Genomic DNA, 6,077 nt, shown 5'->3' with positions numbered 1-6,077 from the left:
AAATATGACTTCTTTTATGAGATTACTCACATCCCAAAGAGTAATCAAGTTGAAGATTCTCACCTACCTTTACTAAATTCATACTAAGCCCTCAAAAAATCCTCTACCTCTTTTCCTTCTTCCATAAAGAGATTAATATCTCCAAAAACCCAAATTCCAAAAAATACATACTCTCTGCAAGGTTTGACCAGTTTATACTTCTTTCTAGTCTACAAGAGCATTTCGTTATTCTTAAGATTCTTCCAGAGTTTCTAGCTATGTGGTTAGAGTAAGGATACACTCACATCCATTTTGGAGCAGTAAGATTAGCCTTCAACTATGGCGGCATCAAAGGACAACCAGTGTTCTTCAAAATCACCTTGTTAAACTCCAAATATCTCAAAGTATAGGTATTGCTGAAACCTCCCTCGACTTAGGAACAACCTTTATGACTTTTTTCTCTAACTACAACATGGCATTCAAGGATCTGACTTTCCTCAAAAGCACTAAAAGTTCAGATCCAAATTGTTAGAGCACAAATGTTCAGCCAAACACATGAAGCCACTCTACACTACTAGATGGAGTATAGAGTCCAAGATCATGCAATCTACAACTCTATCCCACACAAGAATGAGATCCCTTGTGTCAAGTTCGATGCTTAGACAAATACAACCACATGCGTCTGTCATGGGGGTTTTCTCTCTGCACCCATACGGCCCTCAACCATGCCCTTTCTTGGGTCACTTCGGTGGCTTACTTGGTCAAGGATGGTCTCCTTTGACAAGATCGTTAATGCAGAAGCAAAACCTCGAACACTTGTACGCTCAATCAGTCGAGCCCTGCTCGTTAAGCTTCTGATCCGCACGTTCTGGACAACTCGTATCAAGCCCTTGCCCGGAAAGCACAACCTCTAGCAGCCCATCTCTAGCGGCACGATACTCTCGAGCATCTTATTTGGTCCACACGCTCACTTAATCAAGGTAACCAGCACTCAATAAGGAAGGCATACAAGCAATAAGAAAGCAAGTATGAATTGGGTATTTGTATTTACATTCAAATATACAAATGTACAAGGGTGGCCTAAGCCAGCTACACAATGTGCCTCAGCACCCCAACCCAACAGCCTCGGTTGACCTCACTGTGGCCCTTTACAATGGCCCCCAAGTGCCAAGCCACTTAGCCCTAGGTTCCCAGTGTTTCCTAGCTTTGCTCTCCAACCAGTAACCCTCCAACAACCACCTAGCCAACTCCCTCCAAAGTCCCCCAAGGCTCTCTTTTATAGTGGGAAACCTCCTTCAGTAGTCCCAAGTGGTTCCCAATGGTCCTGGAGCCGTTTGGGGTCTATTTGGGCCCTTTGACGCGCCTCTGGGCTGTTGGCCAACGGCTAGCTTGCCTGTCAGTCTAGACAATCTTTCTAGCGTAGCTTGGGCCAGCCTTGCGTGCCCCGCGCTACCTGCCTACCCCCTAGTTTGGCCAACCTGAGCTTCAGTTCTACTTGCCTGCACGCTAGAGCTACTCTTGTGCCTGCGCGCCCTACTACTTAGGACTCTTGCGCAACAAAACTGCCAACCACAACCATTTATGCACCCAAGCATTGCCTAGTGGAAGGAGATCTGGCCCATCTGCGAGCCATGCTACCCTCCATCAAGCCAGCCCGCCTAGTGGAACAAAATGGGTGTGACACATCCATGTACCCAAAGCATTCACAGAAGAACATATTATCTTTCTCCTGTCAACGACTTGTGTTACAAACTATGAAAAGTTATTTAAGCACAAAGAACCAATCCATTCTACTGAAGCAACTTGCATGACAAATCTAAACAAGACCATCAAGTTCAACCACAATGACAAAGAAACTACAACACCTTCCTCTGTGTTCCCCACACAGTTTATGATACAACCACTCTTTCAACTCATTCTACGCAGTTCATGATGAAATTATACACTCCTAAACAAAATGTTAACATCGAATATTTTCAACTTTCTAGACAACTAGTCCATGCATTCAAGTCCCAAACAGGACACTATTATTGGGATCCAAACTATACCAATAAAAGATGGATCAAGGATAGGCATTCCATAAATGATGATGAGGACAAGTTATAAAGAAAATCATCATAACAGCTCCTCAAGAAAAGATATGAAAATGGTGACCTAAAAGTAAGATTTCTTAGCGAACCGTTTGGAAAGTTTGACTATTATTTTTGTTATTATAAAAGAACAGATAAGCCAAACTAACTTAAAACCTACACTCAGCATCTTCCTCCTCTAAAGCCTAGAAAAAAAAAGATAATGTCTTGCTACGTAATAAGACTTGCATATATCCAAAAAGAAGAAAAAGAAAAGAAAAAAACACCTTGCTCAAATACCCCAAACGACCCAACTACCTCAAGTATGTATGATTCAACTTGAGTTGACAGCGTATGAGACAAAATTCCCTCCACTATGAGAATTCCAACAAGATCAACACAAGCATATGCATAAAGTTCCGAATCCCACGGATTGTGATGAAAGTGGAAATCAAAAGAAAGCCTCAGCAACTAAAGAAGTTTTGAACTAGCAAACTTATAATGCAATTACACAAAACTTAGTCTTATTAAGGATTAAAAATAAGATAGATCAAATTAGTGGATATTTTGACCAGCACCTCATAAATCTCAAAAATATTATTTTACAGATCTAGCAAAGACTTGTCACTCTTGATCTAGAAATTCGACAGATCATTATCACAAGATAAGACTATACATAAGTTATAACTGATAGAGAAGCTGAAATGAAGTCACTAAAAGTTCCACTTTCATATCTTCAAAGATAAATCCCCCAAAAGCAAGAAGAGCCACAGCAGCAAAACTACTACAACCCCAAGATGTTTGATTCCTACATTCCTCTGTCACAACCAACAACCACAATACCCTTCCATGCAACTTTACACCTCCACACTCCTTCTCCACCAAGAATATCGTCAACACTAGCACCGACCTCTGCAACACCTGCACCAACCTTCTCGACACCAAAACCATTATTCACCTCACTAAACCTCCATCTATAGAAACCTCCACTTGAAACAAGTTCCACAAAAAATGGGTTCTAAGATTCAAACAACAATAAACGTAATAGCAACTAGAACAAAAAGAAAAGAGAATAGAACGACTAGTTGATGTTCTTTTTCCACAACCCATAAAGCCCAGAACTTCTACTCTAAGCCCAACTCAACCAACATCATTCAAACCCACAACTACATCCACACTAGCTTACTTACCAAACCCAACAACAGAAGTGTCGTCCAACCTGCCTTCCCAGTTCATGATCTCAAAGGCCCCAACTCCTAATATCTTTCCCACACTTCTCTAGGACATAGCCAGGAATAACCTCCCAGATCTCACTCCACCATCAGTTGATGATAGTTCAAAGAACTATGAAAGTTCAAAAATCTTTTCCATTATAGACTCTAACATCATTGAAAGTATTAACTCTCTTTCAAGGATGTTCCTAACAGAGCCACATGTCTAAATGCCAGATGATGATGTCCTAAAAATACATGATCTAGATCCAATACTAATGGATACTAATCCATTGCCAAACCAGCATCAGCATCACCATCGCCGTCGACAATACAACTCATCCTCAAGATTCTCAAGATACTTCTCCCTTTAAGATATCCTTCCAAGTAAATGGAACCTACATTTCTAGGAATTCCATGCATAGGGATTAACTGAACTCATAAAGCTAAAAGTAATAGTACAACAATTATTAGTCTCATTCTCCATCAAATTAATAGGAACCGTAAAAGATTTTTGGGATAGCCTCGATGAATATTGACAATAAACATTCCTCAATTACCAAACTTTTACAATAGTTATGAATAAATTTGCAACCATATTTTGTGGTAACCAAGGCCATAAGCTTGACAAAATCATAAAGCAATTCTTCAAGCAAAAATGTTGTTCATTATTGTCAAAAGATCTTGACAGACATTATTACAACTTCTGTAGATATTTTTACCAACTAGGTGGAAATGATTATATCAATCTAAAACAAGCCTTCTTAAATTCAATACTGTCAAAACTCCACAATTAGACATAGTTGCAACTGAATGAAAAAGAGGACTTGAGTAGAATAGTCTTCCACTCAAAGATATCTACAAAATCATGCTGAAAGCTTTTGACAAGATCCGTAATGAGCACAAGTACATTGCCAACAAAGTTTAAAATTTCAAAAAGCTCAACACTCCATGTGCTTTACCATCAAGACTACAAATCAAATACTCATTCACACATTCCTCATATCTATGCAAATTCAAAAAAAAAGAATTCACTTTAGAGGACCTCTCAAAAAATACAATTGTTCACCATACTTAAACCAGCTTATGAGAACTAATAAGTTTCCAAGAAAAAGAAAATTCAAAAGCTTCAATTATAGAAGAAAAAAAGTGAAACCAGGCAAGAACTAATCAAAATGCTTCATTTTAAGAAAATTAGGACGCTATGTAAAGCAATGTCCCAGATTATACAAGAAATCTATCAAGATGATGTAACAAATTGTGAGCACTTCAAGTCTCGATCTATCTAACGATGATGATCTTAAGGATACTAGGTTCCTCTTTGCCACAAAGGGACTTAATTGTTGGATTTAATATTGTATCTAGTAAGCTAGGTCTTAAGCTTAACTGTAAAGGTCTCAAGTGCAGACAGTTCTCCCAAACATAGAGATATCAGAAAGAAGTTAATCCTAAATTCTTGTGTTGACAATTATACAAGCTTTCTCCTTAAATGTCCAAATCCACTATGGAAAAACTTAGAGTATTTCATCACTCTGTCATTCTAAAAAGATGAATTGGTGAACCCAACAAAAGCTTGTTGCTCGAGTATAAACCCAGACCATCTCAAGCTAGCCATTAAAAAGTGTTCATAACTTCAAGCCCAAGGCTTAATTGAGCCCACAACTTCCTTATGGGCTTACAAAGCCTTTTATGTTAATAAATGCTTAGAGCAAGTAAGTGGTAAATTAAGATTGATCATCAATTACAGGCCACTAAACTTGTTCCTCGTTAATGACAAGTTCTCGCTCCCTAACAAAAAAACACTATTCATAAGCTTACCCAATGCTCAAGTATTCTCTAAGTTTGATTTGAAAGCAAGATTCCGCAACTTCAAATATTTCAATCAAAAAGATACAAAGTAGTGTTTTACATCCCACAACACAATTTTCAATGGATGATTATGCCCTTTGCTTTGAAGACAACTTTGTTACTATTCCAAAAAGCTATGACAAGGATATTCAATCCAATATTAAATAATGTACTTATCTAAATTGATGACATCTTGTTATTTTCTTTTGACGAGACAAGTCACAAGCAACTTTTAAAAAGATTCCAAAGTATTGTCTAGCATTATAGGATAATGTTATCAAAGAAAATGATTACATTAGGTGCTATAAAAAACAATTTCCTCGATATGCACATCAAAGATGGAAAGTACATCGCACAGCCACATATAGGCCAAGAACTCCAATCATTTCCAGAAAAACAACTCACAAAAAAGGAAGTGCAACAATTCCATTTAGACAATTGTTGAAGAAAGACTCACAAATTGTAAAGTAAATGAGAAAGTTCATCATAAATCTTACAAAGATTACAAGTCCATTTAGACAATTGTTGAAGAAAGACTCACCAAAATAATGGACAAGGAAGCAGATGAAAGCTGTACAAATTCTCAAATATTTGGCAAAGTCACTTCCAACACTCAAGATTCCTTCCCAAGAAAAACGAATCCTTCAAACTGACACAAGTAATAGATATTGGTCTATAATATTACTTGAAAAGTCCAATGGACAAAGAAATGTTTACGAATATAAAAGTGGAAAGTTTAAAGAGTCAAAGATCCACTACCACTCCACTTTCAAGAAGATTCTTGCTGTCAAATATAGCATCTAAAAGTTTGAGTTCCATCTAATTGGCCACCATTTTACTATTGAATTTGACATGTTACCCTTTAATCACATGCTAAACTTTATAAAAAAGATATTTCCCAATGCACAGCTACTACACTAGGCACAATGGTTCTCATAGTATTCTTTCACATTCAAGCATATAAAAGATA

This window comes from Theobroma cacao, chromosome 5, assembly GCF_000208745.1.
Source record: "Theobroma cacao cultivar B97-61/B2 chromosome 5, Criollo_cocoa_genome_V2, whole genome shotgun sequence".
Taxonomy (NCBI): domain Eukaryota; kingdom Viridiplantae; phylum Streptophyta; class Magnoliopsida; order Malvales; family Malvaceae; genus Theobroma; species Theobroma cacao.
The sequence above is the reverse complement of the archived record's forward strand: the minus strand, read 5'-3'. Positions refer to the sequence as shown.